General features: G+C 40.2%; 1 long non-coding RNA gene across 1 annotated transcript; it reads right to left on the bottom strand.

Annotated features, from left to right (window-relative positions):
• Positions 1 to 230: 230 nt before the first annotated feature.
• LOC124555798 lies at positions 231 to 7,795 on the bottom strand. Its single transcript, XR_006968587.1, has 3 exons — positions 7,753 to 7,795; positions 7,444 to 7,501; positions 231 to 285 (listed from the first exon to the last, which is right to left on the bottom strand). It is a non-coding gene; the product is annotated as an uncharacterized LOC124555798 (long non-coding RNA).
• Positions 7,796 to 17,399: the final 9,604 nt, after the last annotated feature.

Here is a 17,399-nt window from a genome sequence, read left to right as displayed (position 1 = left end):
TAATCAAAAATTAATACAAAAATCAATAAACCTGCGTTATAAAAAATAAAATAAATCTAAATTTTGAAAATTTAACTAACCAGTTTGAAAACGAATTAAGTAAAACTTTCCAATTTAGTAAGCCATTTATTACTTTAAGACATAGAAGATTAGTATAAATTAGTATAAATTAGTATAAATCTAATTAGTGGTTATGATGTTGCAGGGGCAACAGTCTGGATGATTGACTGATCTGGCCTTGTAACAATAACCAAAATGGCCTTGCTGTGCTGGTACTGCGAACGGCTGAAAGCAAGGGGAAACTACAGCCGTAATTTTTCCCGAGGGCATGCAGCTTTACTGTATGATTAAATGATGATGGCGTCCTCTTGGGTAAAATATTCCGGAGGTAAAATAGTCCCCCATTCAGATCTCCGGGCGGGGACTACTCAAGAGGATGTCATTATCAGGAGAAAGAAAACTGGCGTTCTACGGATCGGAGCGTGGAATGTCAGATCCCTTAATCGGGCAGGTAGGTTAGAAAATTTAAAAAGGGAAATGGATAGGTTAAAGTTAGATATAGTGGGAATTAGTGAAGTTCGGTGTCAGGAGGAACAAGACTTCTGGTCAGGTGACTACAGGGTTATAAACACAAAATCAAATAGGGGTAATGCAGGAGTAGGTTTAATAATTAATAGGAAAATAGGAATGCGGGTAAGCTACTACAAACAGCATAGTGAACGCATTATTGTGGCCAAGATAGATACGAAGCCCACACCTACTACAGTAGTACAAGTTTATATGCCAACTAGCTCTGCAGATGACGAAGAAATTGAAGAAATGTATGATGAAATAAAAGAAATTATTCAGATTGTGAAGCGAGACGAAAATTTAATAGTCATGGGTGACTGGAATTCGTGTGTAGGAAAAGGGAGAGAAGGAAACGTAGTAGGTGAATATGGATTGGGGCTAAGAAATGAAAGAGGAAGCCGCCTGGTAGAATTTTGCACAGAGCACAACATAATCATAGCTAACACTTGGTTTAAGAATCATGAAAGAAGGTTGTATACATGGAAGAACCCTGGAGATACTAAAAGGTATCAGATAGATTATATAATGGTAAGACAGAGATTTAGGAACCAGATTTTAAATTGTAAGACATTTCCAGGGGCAGATGTGGACTCTGACCACAATCTATTGGTTATGACCTGTAGATTAAAACTGAAGAAACTGCAAAAAGGTGGGAATTTAAGGAGATGGGACCTGGATAAACTGAAAGAACCAGAGGTTGTACAGAGTTTCAGAGAGAGCATAAGGGAACAATTGACAGGAATGGGGGAAAGAAATACAGTAGAAGAAGAATGGGCAGCTTTGAGGGATGAAGTAGCGAAGGCAGCAGAGGATCAAGTAGGTAAAAAGACGAGGGCTAGTAGAAATCCTTGGGTAACAGAAGAAATATTGAATTTAATTGATGAAAGGAGAAAATATAAAAATGCAGTAAATGAAGCAGGCAAAAAGGAATACAAACATCTCAAAAATGAGATCGACAGGAAGTGCAAAATGACTAAGCGGGGATGGCTAGAGGACAAATGTAAGGATGTAGAGGCCTATCTCACTAGGGGTAAGATAGATACTGCCTACAGGAAAATTAAAGAGACCTTTGGAGATAAGAGAACGACTTGTATGAATATCAAGAGCTCAGATGGAAACCCAGTTCTAAGCAAAGAAGGGAAAGCAGAACGGTGGAAGGAGTATATAGAGGGTCTATACAAGGGCGATGTACTTGAGGACAATATTATGGAAATGGAAGAGGATGTAGATGAAATGGGAGATATGATACTGCGTGAAGAGTTTGACAGAGCACTGAAAGACCAAAGTCGAAACAAGGCCCCGGGAGTAGACAGCATTCCATTAGAACTACTGACGGCCTTGGGAGAGCCAGTCATGACAAAACTCTACCATCTGGTGAGCAAGATGTATGAAACAGGCGAAATACCCTCAGACTTCAAGAAGAATATAATAATTCCAATCCCAAAGAAAGCAGGTGTTGACAGATGTGAAAATTACCGAACTATCAGTTTAATAAGTCACAGCTGCAAAATACTAACACGAATTCTTTACTGACGAATGGAAAAACTAGTAGAAGCCAACCTCGGGGAAGATCAGTTTGGGTTCCGTAGAAACACTGGAACACGTGAGGCAATACTGACCTTACGACTTATCTTAGAAGAAAGATTAAGGAAAGGCAAACCTACGTTTCTAGCATTTGTAGACTTAGAGAAAGCTTTTGACAATGTTGACTGGAATACTCTCTTTCAAATTCTAAAGGTGGCAGGGGTAAAATACAGGGAGCGAAAGGCTATTTACAATTTGTACAGAAACCAGATGGCAGTTATAAGAGTCGAGGGACATGAAAGGGAAGCAGTGGTTGGGAAGGGAGTAAGACAGGGTTGTAGCCTCTCCCCGATGTTGTTCAATATGTATATTGAGCAAGCAGTAAAGGAAACAAAAGACAAATTCGGAGTAGGTATTAAAATTCATGGAGAAGAAATAAAAACTTTGAGGTTCGCCGATGACATTGTAATTCTGTCAGAGACAGCAAAGGACTTGAAAGAGCAGTTGAATGGAATGGACAGTGTCTTGAAAGGAGGATATAAGATGAACATCAATAAAAGCAAAATATGGATAATGGAATGTAGTCTAATTAAGTCGGGTGATGCTGAGGGAATTAGATTAGGAAATGAGACACTTAAAGTAGTAAAGGAGTTTTGCTATTTGGGGAGCAAAATAACTGATGATGGTCGAAGTAGAGAGGATATAAAATGTAGACTGGCAATGGCAAGGAAAGCGTTTCTGAAGAAGAGAAATTTGTTAACATCGAGTATAGATTTAAGTGTCAGGAAGTCATTTCTGAAAGTATTTGTATGGAGTGTAGCCATGTATGGAAGTGAAACATGGACGATAAATAGTTTGGACAAGAAGAGAATAGAAGCTTTCGAAATGTGGTGCTACAGAAGAATGCTGAAGATTAGATGGGTAGATCACATAACTAATGAGGAAGTATTGAATACAACAACCAACAATATTTAGAAAAATGTTTTAAAATTTATTTTACAAAGTTTAATAGGAGAAATATAATTTCTCATAGTACGATAGAAGAATATCATAAAAGTATAAATATTAGAAATTCAACACTTATTTACGCTTTACGTGAATATAATGGATTAAAAATACGATCTATGCTATGAAAGTAAGTGAATTTTCATTTATAGTTGGAAATGAACAAAAAAGGCATAACTTGGAGTAAGTATTTATTTTTAAAAAAGGTTTTTGATATTGCTAAAAGTATAGAGAAAAATTTATCATTTCATGATTTTGATATTTCGTTAACTGTGTGTAATAATCTTTGCAATACAACTACTACTGACCAACCAATAAAAATATTGCATAAATTAATTTTTGTAACTGTAAATTAAAAATAAGTTAAAACAGATACAGTGAGTGTGAAAATATTTTTATTTCGTGAAATTTTATCTTTTATTAATGGATAATCTTACTCACTTTCCATACAATCGTATTTGGTGTCTAAAATTTAAAAAAATTACTGAAACTTGTCATACAAATAAAACAACAACAAAAAATGGAAAAGAAAGACATGAAGGGATTTTTTGAATACGTAAAACTAAATAAATAGATTTCTTAAAATAATTTCCAGATAATGGCTTACAACATAACAATATTTGAGAATTAATTAATGTATTACATAAACGAACTCGGAAAAATTTAAAAGAAGAAATGTTGTTTCTCTTGGTAGAGATAATTTATGGCAAGCAGATTTAGTAGAATCCAATTCAGGTACATTAAGGGGAATTTCAAAAATTAGTAGAGGATATTAATATTTATTAACTATAACTCATATTATTTAAAATTTGCTAGGGCTTCTCTAATTAAGGAAAAAACTACTAAAAATATTTTAAAATCTTTATAAAAAAATTTGAAGCAAAGATCCCCAAGAAATTTACAAATAGAGAATGGGAAGGAGTTTCATATACAGAGTGTCAACAGCTTATGGAAAAATAAATATTAATCATCATTCAACGTTTACTGAATTAAAACCTCCTGGTGCTGGCAGATTTAATAGCACATAAAAGAAAGAAATGTAGAAAAAATATAACTTACAAGGAAATTATCACTTCCTTGATTAAGTTTGTAAATTGATTAATGAGTTTAACAATACAAAACATTCAGCAATAAAAATTAAGCCAAAAGATGTAAGGAAAGAAAATGAAGAAACGTCATTGCAAACTTACATGCTACAAATTTTGAAGCTACTAAGCCTAAACATAATATAGGTGAATGGGTAAGAATAACTAAATTGAAAGGAATTTTTTAAAAGGACTAAACAAATAAATGGTAAATGGAATTTTTCTGAACTGAAAGTGTTATTTATTCTAATCCAATCTGAAATATACGAAAAACTTTAGAATGAGAAGAAGTGAAAGGAAATTTTTAGAACCACCAGGTAACAAAATATCCAGATGTATAATTTGTCTAAAACGTTATAAAAAAGAAAGATGATAAAGTTTTTGTTAAATGGCTTGATTGTGATGATTCTCATAAAAGTTGGGTATCTAAAAATAATCTCATAATATAATTTCTTAATAAATTTTAATCTTTATAAATGAACAAAACTGAAAGCTATCCTGATAGGTCAGATTACCCTACATGCGACAGAAATGTAATAAAAATTTATTGATAACAATGTTGAAAAATTATTTGATTTTGTAACTAAAAAAGGGGAAATTATATTTAATCAAGAATCCTTTTATTTCTTCATTAGTTTTATTATATTTATTCTCATCTTTTTCTGATAAAATTTATATAAAAGGACGGTACTTAATAATGGTAAAATGAAATGGAAAGAAAGTTCAGTAACTTATCCAATACAAAAATTTGGTGAATTTTTTAATAGATGATAAATAAGTAATGTGGACTGGAAATAAAATTGTTATTTTTACTTTTACTTTAAGTTCAAATGATGCTGTTCTTAGATGGTCCAATAAAAATAATGCTCGAGATAGAACAAGAAATACACTACCAAATGAAGGAAAATTGTTGTAGAGAAATGGAAATTAGAGAACCTGTTGTTATATGTGATACTGATTATTAACGTAAATTAGGATAAGAAAGATTAAAAAATTCTAAAATACTAATCTCTTTATCTGAATTACAACACCAGAAATCTTTGTATTGAGAATAAAAATAATTTTGAAATAGAATTTGAAATATCTTATTTCGTTATTGCTGTTTTCCAAACAAAAAGGAAAACATAATCAACTATTTGATCATTCATTTTCTGATTATTATAAGCAGCAGAATACCTATTTAGAAATGGAAGGAATGTAATTTGTCCTCAAGGATTGTGGGATTTAGATCCATCAAGTAATTTTTTAAAAGATTGTGATTCATTTCCTGATTTTAAATGAGTAACACAATTAAAAGGAGATATTGATATAAATCCATATAATTTCATTACGAATTATCCTATTTATGTTAGAAATATGGATCAAAGAAAAAAATATTGTGGCCAAACAATTAGCAACTGCTGCAATTATGTGCTACTTTTAGTAAAAAAAAGTTTGTAATGCTACTTTAGGTTGTACTATTTTTTGTGTAAAAAGAGTTTAACTTATAATATTCAATACAGAATGTTAATTGAAAATTTTAAAAAAGTTATTATAACAAATAATAATTGAAAAACGCGTTTATATTTTTAAAATATAAAAATTTATTAGATAAAATAAAAGATAAAAATAAAAAGTAATGAAAATTTTGTGGAAAAAATTAAAATGAATAACACATTCATATTTTTAAGATATATTGTCAGAAAATTTACCGTATTTACTCGAATCTAAGCCGCACTCGAACTTAAGCCGCACCTGAAAAATGAGACTCGAAATCAAGGAAATAAAATTTCCCGAATCTAAGCCGCACCTGAAATTTGAGACTCGAAATTCAAGGGGAGAGAAAAGTTTTAGGCCGCACCTCCAAATCGAAACAAAGTTGGTCCATTGTAACATGAGACACAATTTAGGCCGAATGAATGACTATACAGCTACAGTAGTTTGGTTTGAGTCGTAAGCTTAGGAGTTAAGCTTTACCAGGTAGCCATTGCTATGCGTCAGGCGCTCCGTCCGTATTTATACGGGTACCCTTCCTTTTTCTCGTGCTTCATCTCGTTTGAATTGATTGCTTATTTTTCTTTGATATTATAAGTGTCATTCTCTTTGTTATAGGTGTTTACGTCACTCTAAGCTGAAAATGCATTACTGTACTGTGTCATGCATTGTTTGTCGCGTTCTGATAATGAGTGTTTACAGCCTGTCGCCGCTCGCGGCATGGCTTGCTTTTGTGCACGCTACCGCCGCTTACAATTAAAAAAAAAGAGAGGAATCGTCTCATTAGCGAAACAATGGCAAGAGACTGCTATTTGTTGTTACTTACACTGCTGCTTTCTTTGATAATGATCAACAAGAACTAAGTAATAGACTACGTATGATAGATGATGTTCTGAACGAGAGTTTAGCAAAAATTTTTCTCCGTTTGAAAACCTTTGCAGACGCCTCTTTAGTACATTACATTCTGCACAGAAATAAGAGTCATTGTAGATTTAAAAATCTAGTCAATTGCCGTGCTTCATTTCTGACTGCATCAGTATTAGGCATAAGAATAATACGAATATAAACATGCCATGATATGTATATTCTTCCGCGTTTGCTGTCGTCTCACTCTAGTTTCGTAGTTTATTAGGCAGACAGGATTTAAATGAGATAGCAGCAAACACGAAAGAATACATGGCAACATGTTTATATTCATGTTATACTTATAGTGAAGAGAATACCGCATGTGATTAACAATTCATAAAAGTTCATATTAGCAACCATCTCTTCTCATAGGTAGGAAAAAATTCAGAACGTAGAGTTGGCCATATTGACAAACATCCCAAACAGTCTTTCCAGTCGGATTTTTGTAGTACATTGAAATGCTACTACATTGGAAGATTAACAATACGGAATTTGTATATTCATGTAAAATTGTGATGTTCCTAATTTTTTCTTTATTTTTTACATTTGGTTGGAATTCATACTTATTGTAAGTTTTTATTTACCTTTGTTTATGAAATTCAGTTTTTTACTTTATTTTTGTTGAAATAATGATAATGTGTTTAAAATTTATTTGGAATTCAGTCGACTGTTAATAGAAAATGGGGCCATACACAAAATGTGTACTGGTTACCCCATTTTCTGTCTTCTTACAAACATACACGTAAGAAATACAAGAATAATCGGCACCGTCATTTTCAGTGCTGCTGAAGGGCACTAGTGTAACGGGAGCTATGAACATCTCACTAGATGTCTGGGATGACGTGTCTACATCTGAATATATGGGGTAATGTTCGCTCACCAATCCTCAGATGCTGGTGATGATGAAAATGGGCTATGGCTTGGAACATTAACTAATTCTGAAACAGCCAGAAAGACACTAGCTAAGTAAAAAATATATAGACACTAACAAAGATACACACACACATGTAAAAGAGATACTTAGAGAAAAATACTTCATCATTGTCAACCCCGTTTGACTGGGTAATATTTATGTGCTAACCTTCAAATTCTGGTGATGCAAAAATGGGGCAACAGCTGTCACATTAAGCGACTTCGCAACAGCAGGAATAATACTGGTGAAGTAAAATGCGTGAAAAAATACACTCACTCATGTATAGAACGAAAGAGAAGGACAGACCACCATCAAGTACAGCAACATCAGACTCCTGTGCACCCAAAGAGATCGCACTTAAAGTTGTGTCATTCATAAGCCCTAAAACAACAACATAACAGTCTGTAAGTATGGCAAATACAGACAGAAACACAAACACAGATACAGAAATGATGCTTACATTCAAGATACTCGTTTTCTCCAACACACAGCACTAAAGCAGTAAATGTATCATTATTGAAGATGATGCTTGCTGCTGCTGGTGGTAACCCTTTTGTTGGTGGCTGATATCTTCATGATGCCCACTTCTATGACAGAAGCACACACAACACTAACAGCTGCTAGAAGCAGACTAAGGAGAAAGTGCATGCAGACACACACAACTGAGGCTTGAACCTTGGCAGTTGGTGAAGTGCTAGCGCCTCTAGGGCGCTTCTCCTTCTGGCTTGATGTGGTGTGGGGGAAATTACATGGTGGTGCTAAGTGGAACTTAGAGGGATAGTAGACGAAGCAGGAAAACGAACAGCCCAATTGACTGGCCCTCACAGTATTTAAAATGACAGATGAAAGGACAGATGAAAGGACAGTATAAGGGACAGTAAAAGAGTGAGGTAAACGAACGGCCTATTGGCTAAACATGGGCAGGTGAAGTGGGGGTGGGAGGGAGGAAGAGAAAGAAGTTGGAGGGTGACAGATGGAGAAGTGAAAAGGGAAGGACTTGTAATGACTAGGCCAGCATGGGGGGGGGGGGCGGCGTGAGGGGCGGTGGAGGTGGCGTGAGGGGCGGTGAGGGGGGCGGGCTGGAGTCATGACATGGTGATGAGATGAAGTAATGATATGTAGAAAATGAAGTGTCATGAAAGTAGGTCAGCGTGTGGTGGCCAGACGGTGGACACAGGTACCTAGGGAAAGGATTAGGAGATTGGGAGTGGCGGGTTTGCTGGTAGAAGGAAGTGGCTGCAGAAAGGATGTGAGAGTGAAGGAGTGGCACCTTGACCAGGATGTGGAGTTCTTGGGTAGAGAAGTCGAAAGGGAGGTGGAGGGCACGCCGGAGAGCTCGGTTTTGGACGGTTTGGAGTCTGCGGAGATGGGTGGGGGCAGCATTGCCCCACACCACTGCCGCATATTCAGGGATGGGACAAACAAGGGTGGTGTACAATCTGACAGCAAGGTGTGTAGGGAGGGAAGAGGTGAGATTGATGAGGGGGTAGAGCAGGCATAGACGCCCTATTGCATTTCGACGCACGTCGTCAGTGTGGGGGCGCCAGGTGAGTCACTAGTCCAGGGTAACGCCCACGTACTTTGCAGTGTGAGTCCAAGGGACTGGGGTACCAAGGACGGACACCTGCAGGAGCCGAATGGCAATATGGCGCTGGCAGATGATAAGGGCTTTGGTTTTGGAGGAATTAAATGCCAGACACGAGGTCCTAGCCCATTCGGTGAGGGAATCTTTTGACCCCTGGAGCCACTGTTGAAGACCCGCCACACTCCAAGAACGAGAGAAGAGCGCCACGTCATCCGCGTAGAGGGCTAAATGCACCCTCAGCACGGAGGGTAGGTCAGCTGTGAAGAGGGAGTAGAGTAGCGGTCCGAGTATGCTGCATTGCGGTACTCCTGCCCTGATATGTCGTCGCGTAGATTTCCCCTCAGGGATCCTAACGTGGATGGTGTGACCTTCCAGATATCTGGCTATTAGCTGTGCATGAGACACTGCATAGCCAAGTGAAAGTAACTTGTACAGCAGCCCTTTGCGCCAGGCCTAATCAAACGCCCTGGACATGTTGAGGAGTATGGCCCTGAAGAACTCCCTACATTCTATGGCGTCCAGTGCCTCTTCTACAAGGCACAGAAGTTGGTGAGTGGTTGCATGACCCTGCCTGAAGCCAAACTGCTCATCAGCGAGGACTCATTCTTGGGCAATGTGGATGAGCAGTCGTTAGAGATGCAGCCTCTCAAACACCTTGGAGATGGCGGACAAGAGGCTGATGGGACGGTAGCTGGCAGGGGAACTAAGTTCCTTCCCAGTCTTGGGGATGGCGACCATCTCGGCATGTTTCCAGGCAGTGGGAAATTGCCTGGTTGTGAGGATGTTGTTGAAGGTGGCCTTCAGGATGGGAATATAAGCTGGGGGTAGCTGCTTGAGGAGGGCATTAGTCAGCTTGTCGGGACCGTCAGCTTTCTTGGAATTGAGGTACCGCAGTTTTAGTTCAACCTCTTCTTCGTTGATGGGAGTGATATGAATGGCAAGGAGTTGTGGGAGGTGTGCCGTCACCAGGCGGATATGAGGAGGGAGTGGACACAGGTGGTCTTGGGGTTTTTCCGGACGGTGAGGGGTCGCTGCAGCTGCAGCATTGAGAGCAATGGTGGTGAGGTGGGTAATGGTGTGATCTGTGTCCGTTTGATTGGCAGCAGGAATGGTGGGTAGCGCTGCTTCAACCCGTCGCTGGTAGGACTGCCAGTCAATAGTGCAGATGTTCAGGCCATCACGCAGCGCGACCATAACTCCAATGAGATCGATGGAGTAGATGACTGGCCTGTGATCAGAGGCCAGAGCGATGCGGGTGGCTGCAGTGATGTGGTGGGGAAGACCTTTCACCACTTCAATGTCTAAGACACCTGGGGGACGTCCTCCAGTGGGGTATATGGTGGGATCATATGGGCTGATGGTGCAGGTGTGATGCCGCTCAGCAAGCTGGAAGAGTCAACGACCTGATGTGTTGGTAACTCTGCTAGTCCAGGCAGCATACTTGGCATTGAAGTCGCCGCCGAGCAACAGAAATGCCTCGTAGTCTGGTGTTTGGAGAAGGTCTCGTGGTGGTCTGTAAAGAGCCACGAACATGATGGGACCCCTCACCACCTGGACGACAACGCCAGTGGCTTCCACAGTGTTGAGTTAGGTGAGGGGGATGGGGTAGTGGCGGAGGGAATTACGCACGTACACCGCTGTGTCACCGTAGGTGGTGGGCCTGTCAGTCCTGTAGCAGGAGTAGTTCGCTACACGGACAAAAACACCAGGTTCGAGGTGCGTCTCAGCGACAAGGCAAATGTCGACCCCCTCATCAAGGCGGAACTGTCAGAATTCGCCCTGTTGTTTGTGGAGACCATTGGCATTCCAGATCATGACTGTCAACCAATAGTTTCTAACAGCCATGAGCAGAAGGAGCGAGGGTGGCGGTGGTGGGGGACATGGATAGGGACAGGGCGGTGGCAAGCTGGTGAGGGATGGTCTGGAGAAGGCAGTTGAAGGCAGTGGTGATTGCCGAGGTCAGAACCTCGACAACACCTGAGTTGAGGTCACCAAAGGGGGTAGGAATGGAGGAAGCGGTGGGGAGAGGATGCTGCTGTGACTGTACCAGGGTGGGAGGGGGGGCAGCAGAGCTTGACACCTGCTGCTGAGATGGGGAAGGATCAGTGGAGCTTGACGCCTGCTGGGGAAGGAGGAGGGGGAATGGTGTGTGGGGGGGCGTGGGATGGGGATGGTTGGGATGGGAGCGAGAGGCATGGTGGGGCCCCCAGGGCGCCAGAGTAACTGACGCCTGGACAGGTTGTTGCCGAGGGCCCCAAAGATCGATGCTTATTAGTGCGGAAAGATTTGATCTTGGGGCAGCCCATGTAGCTGCCCATACAGTTTCCGCCCCAGCGGGTGCAAGTGGGAGGGGCACCTCGGGGTTTGGAACACTCTGAAGAGGCATGACCCCCAGCGCACTTTACACAGTGCACCTCGTGTGTGCAGTCATCCACAAAGTGCACCAGGCCCTGACACACCAGGGTCAGCCTCCTGGAGCGAGGTTACTCCATTGTCACACTGACACGATCGATGCAGGTGAGGGTGGGGAGGAGGCGGTTCTCCGCCGTGTCCGGGGCTGAAATGATGAAGAGGGGGGTGGGGCGATGGGCACGGGGGTAGATGATTCTTGAAATGACTTTGGGTGTGATGTTGAGGGCGGTTGTCAGTATACTTCATAGGGAGTCCCCTGATGACGACCCGGAGGTGACGAGACTTGGTGTGTGTGGGGGGAGGGGGGGGGGGGAATCCAGTGTTGAGGGTAGGAAGGGTATGGAGGACTTTTATGAGGTCTTCTGGGGACTGAACGGGCAGGCAGAAGAGGTCTTCGCTTGCCATTTTGATGTGATATGGGGAGGTGGCGATGGAGTTGAGTATGTCAAGGAGTCGTTTAAAGGGCTCCTTGTACTCGATGATGATGGGTGGGGGGTCAGGGGGGTAGGTGAGGCTGTGAGGGGAGGGGGAGGTAGTAGGAGGGTGTCTGCTGCTCCATCAGTGGCCGCAAATGTGTTGCGGACAGGCACGTCTGCAGGAGTTGCGGCGAGTTGGTGGCAGGGTGCTGTTTTGCGCGGCGCCTGGAAGCACTCCGCGTCGATGACCGCCTTCTTCTTCTTCGTTTTACCTGCATTCTTCTTCAGGCTGGGTGGACTCCGATTCAGAGGCCGCAGCAGCCATGTTTGGGTAAAGGACGGCCTGCTGCCGAACGCTGTTGACCTGTGGACCCCCCTCCTCTGCGGCGTCGCAGAGGGTGATGAGATGCTCAGCAAGCCCCTCTTGGATGTCAGCTTCTGTCATCATCGCCAGGTCAAGGTCATCTCCTGGTCCAGGAGACGATTCCGAGACGCACACAGCGTTCTCAATGCTGGGCATGTCAAGGGCGAGCCAGGGAGGGGTGAGCGTGACCTAGACCTCGGCACGCGCAGGCTTGTGCCGCGTGAAGGGGGCCCTGGTGTGCCAGATTCCCTAGCCCTAGGTGCAGCTTCATTGATGGCTGCATCAATGAAGCTGTGACCGGGAGTGGTGATGATGGAGCAGATGGTGGCAGTTGTGATGGTTTTGGTGGTGATGGTGGAGGTGTAGGTGGTGGAGACCAGCGGCAATGGTACATCGCCGGTCACGGCATGCTTAGTCCTTTTTATTGCCAAATCAGTGTCCAAGGATGCTTGCAGGGTCGTCATAAGTGGGGGGGCCGAATGGGGCCGCCGACGGAGCAAGCTCTGCCGGACGGCAACCCGCCACACCCTTAGCTCCAGTATGCAGGTCCAGCTCGCACAACATCCCAGCTCAGAATGGGAGAAAGTGCCACTGCTGACCCATCTTATATAGCCTCAGTCGGTGGAGAGATGGTGGGGGATGTTGGAGAGGCATTGGGGGTAAAATCACATCATGTGCCTGTAGCTGTCACAAGTAGTGGACACAGGTCATCACATTTCCATATGGGAAGGCTCTTTATGAAACAAGAAGTCATAAGAGCAGGTTTTAAAATAATGTATTTATAATTCAGGTAAATAGTAATTTTAGACATTATTCATTACACATATATAACAATTCTTTTTCAGCCTAAGGCACTGCAGTGGAGGACATCAATATCTTTGTAGATCTCTCACAGAGGCATCCTTCTAAATGCCACATATCTATAAAGATTTCTCACTACCTTTCACGTCTGAGTGATCGAAGTTTTGAAGTAATGTCACTAGAGCTTCAAAAATCATTCCGTCGTCTTACCAGTTGATGCCATGATAATATTGACTCAACAATGACACATTTACTTGTTTTGAGGCAGATGATGTCTCTGAAAGGTTTACTTGGAGCCATCATTGTTGCTAATGTTGTGGTAACTCGCCCCTCATTCAAAAAGGCGAAAAATGCAACATATTTAAACACAAAATTTTCTTGTTCGTCAAGAAAGCTTAAGCATAGATTACAATGTTATCTGTTTGAGGTGCCATCATGAAATGCTTTAGCTGTTATGCTACACCTATTAATTTATAGAAATATCCCCAAGTTGTAGTTGATGATCTGATTGTGCAGTATAAAAGCAAATGCTGCTGTGTTTTCTGTGAAGTTGTTAGAGGCTTCAGATTCAATGCAAACTTCACTGATTCATCCTGTTTGGAGCAGTCTATAATGACAACTGTAATTAGTCCTTAAACTCCCTTGGACTGAGCAGGCATCCCTAATTCTTTTCTATCCAGGACGAAATCTGCCGTAGATATGAAAAAGCAGGCTGCACACATTATTAGACCAATCTAGCTGTTAGTTGTCTTATGGACAGAATTCGACATTTAAGTATACATGAACGTTTCTTAAACTACAATTGTCAACTTCACTTGAATCATGTCTGAGGTTCGTTTCCCTATCAGTTTGAAATGCGAGGCTGATAAATCAAAGTGTTTCTATCTCAATAATGTCTTAGTGGTCTACAATTGATGGGATGAGCTTATAAGTAGAAGATATTCAAACAGCTCCTATGATCTGAAATTTAAAGGCACTTGAATCATAGATCCAAATATTTTTAAAAGTTTCAAGCGTTCTTCATCAGTTACAGAGACATGGGGCACCTTTCTGGTTAATTTCTTGGGCACAGTTTTGTTGTCTTCTGCATAGGTACCTTGAATATATGCATTACCATCTGTCTCAGTTCTTACTAACGTAAGTTCCTGCTTCATATTGAACAGAATCCTCCACGAATCCCCTAAGTATCCCATAAACATTTTGAGAGGTCTGTATGCACTAAATCCCTTGTACTCGTTTGATGATGGTGGTTTATTCATAAACCATCCTGTATTTTGTGTTCAGGTCCAATGTTGAAGCTGAAGTGTATGTTTTTTAAGGCCGATGTGATACCTGTATTACTACTGTGGTCAATTTCTGCGCTATTCAACTCATACAGTATCTTATTTCCTGAAACAGGAATGTGAATGCATTACTAGTAAGATGAGATGCTACTGTGGGAGTCCCATCCTTCTTCATCAGTTTACCTTCCAAGTAAATGAAATCCCTGCCTGGAATCTTCAAAGCATCCTACTGTTGGATCACAATGTGGACCTCATTATTGTTCTCGAATGTTGCTGATGCAAAAGGTTTGTGTGAGAAGTATTCCTCTACATCTACACCTAAATACATACATACTTTAGAAACAACCGTACAGTGCATGGCAGATTGTGCATTATACCATCATTTGTCATTTTGTCATCTGTTCCACTCGCAAATAGAGTGAGGGAATAATGACTCTCTAGAAGCTTCCATAAGAGCCCTAAAGTCTTGCCCCTTATCTTCATGGTTCTTACAGGAAATGTACATTGGTCACAGTAGAATCATTCTGCTGTTTTCTCAAAAACTTTAAACTTTGCCCGTAATCCCTCATGTCCATCATACTGTAGCTAAATGATGTCCATTCATTGTATAATTGGGAACTAACAACTGCGTATCCTTTTTCTAACATAAACACTCTGCTTTGTTAAGTTTAGAAACTATTATCACTATATGGTGATACCATGATCACTAACCCCTGTTTCTATACTGACACAGTCGATAACATCAGGCCTCTTCATAGCTACAAGGTCTAAAATATTTCCATTGTGTGTGGATTGTCTAACTACTTGTTCAAGGCAGTTTTCGGAAAACATGTTCAAATGAATGATTCATTCATCATACTCGTCTGGAGGGGTAATGTTGTGTGATGATACTGTTCTTGTGAGGTTTCAAGCTTAGCGATTTAAGGAATTTGTGTCTTTGGTGTTAACACATTACGTTTTGGCTGTAAAGTGAAGTGCTGCTGGCTATGTATGCTTATTTTATAACATATGCCCATCCTACTTCAAATGAAGGCATATCATGATCTCTTCACCATGAAAATCACCGAGCTGGTCATTCTGGTCGAGAGTCCTCAACTCAAGATAGCCTAGTGTATGAATAGTCACTGAGAGGTAAACTGCTTTACTGGATGTCTCCACAATTTTATATCCTTGACCTATTGTAGGGGAGAACCTGTACATGCTGTGAATCAGTTGAGAAATGAATTAGTTACAATATTGCAGTCACCTCGAATTGTGCTAACTGGTGGTACATTCACTGAATGGGCTGACCCATAACATTTTTACAATTTTTTTGCAGAATTTTATCCTTCAAGAAACCTAGTGATGATGTGATTGAATTTTGCTTTGTAAAGTCTATTTTGCACTCTGTCATTATTTCAATTTTAAGTGTATTGACATTCACAAATAACTCAAAACCTGGTAAAACGGCGTGGTGTGGTATTCATATATAACTTCAATTAAATATGCTTTTTCTTACCCTAAAAGTTTAGATACTTGTTTCACTTTACCAATTGATGTTCAACTATGAATAAACTAATTCATTATCAGATAACTCTCAAAAAACTAGCTGTCATGTTGCCCTGTCACCTGGGGTGACTTGAGACAACCTTTAAGTTTAATGTGTGCATCATTTGAGAACATTAATGAGGTGATACGAGACACATAGTACGACTTGCACTGATCTTAACATTCACATTTTAATAAAATCAGGGTGTATATAACTTTTTAAAAATATTTTTTAGTCATAAAACTTGCAATCATAAAGTTGTCAGTAAAAATGATTTTTTAAAAATAATGTTAATTTAAAAAACAGAACTCATTTGCACTGCAACATGAACAATTTAATTTACAGTATGATATTAGATGAAAATTTCATCAGTTCATATCTAAGGTGCTGAGTTGGAAACAGGCAGGCCTTTGTTTCATGAGGATACACAAAACTCATATCATCCACTTGGGGCCATACAAAAAAAATAGTACGACTTGCACTGATCTTAACATTCACATTTTAATAAAATCAGGGTGTATATAACTTTTTAAAAATATTTTTAGTCATAAAACTTGCAATCATAAAGTTGTCAGTAAAAATGATTTTTTAAAAATAATGTTAATTTAAAAAACAGAACTCATTTGCACTGCAACATGAACAATTTAATTTACAGTATGATATTAGATGAAAATTTCATCAGTTCATATCTAAGGTGCTGAGTTGGAAACAGGCAGGCCTTTGTTTCATGAGGATACACAAAACTCATATCATCCACTTGGGGCCATACAAAAGTGTCTGAACTGTTTTTATATTGTCTCATAAGTTTCACCTCAACTTTCCTAGAGTCACCTCTAGAATTTTCAGAAATTGTGACCACTTTTCCCACAAAACAGTTTTTAGTGATTTTGGACTTTTTGAAGCACTTTTTATAGTCATTTCAGTGAGCAGCTAATCTCCTTCAGCTATGCTTCCATAGGAAATATTATCTTCCTGTTGAACAATCTATGGAAATGAAAGGTTACTGTCATTGCCGTTAATGTCATTCATTATGGATCCTCAGGTTCATCACATTCTGCACTACCATCACCAGTACTCAAATCCAATTGTGCTTCATTAGGCTCAATATTTGACACACTCTTGCCTCGTTCAGATTCTATTCTTCTCTTCTTCTGTTTAAGCACAGTACCATTTTCTTTGTCCCCATAGTGCAACCTCTTCAACAGGTCAATCATACTCCCCTCCAGTTGTTCAACTGAACTTCTGTCTTCATTGGTGTTAGCATTGTTGGCACCCGCAGATTTTTTAAAAATAATGATGATTAAAAAAAAAAGAATTCATTTCCACTGCAACATGAAAAATTTAATTTACAGTATAATATTAGATGAAAATTTCATCAGTCCATATCTAAGGTGTTGAGGTGGAAATAACCAGGCCTTTGTTTTATGAGGATACAAAAAACTCATATCGTCCACTTGGGGCCATACAAAAGTGTTAACAATTCCTGGAAAATGTTGTGCTCAACAACACTTTATATTGCCTGCTAACCTCACAT

Source organism: Schistocerca americana, chromosome X (assembly GCF_021461395.2).
Source record: "Schistocerca americana isolate TAMUIC-IGC-003095 chromosome X, iqSchAmer2.1, whole genome shotgun sequence".
NCBI classification, from domain to species: domain Eukaryota; kingdom Metazoa; phylum Arthropoda; class Insecta; order Orthoptera; family Acrididae; genus Schistocerca; species Schistocerca americana.
This window is presented reverse-complemented; position numbering and strand designations above follow the sequence as displayed.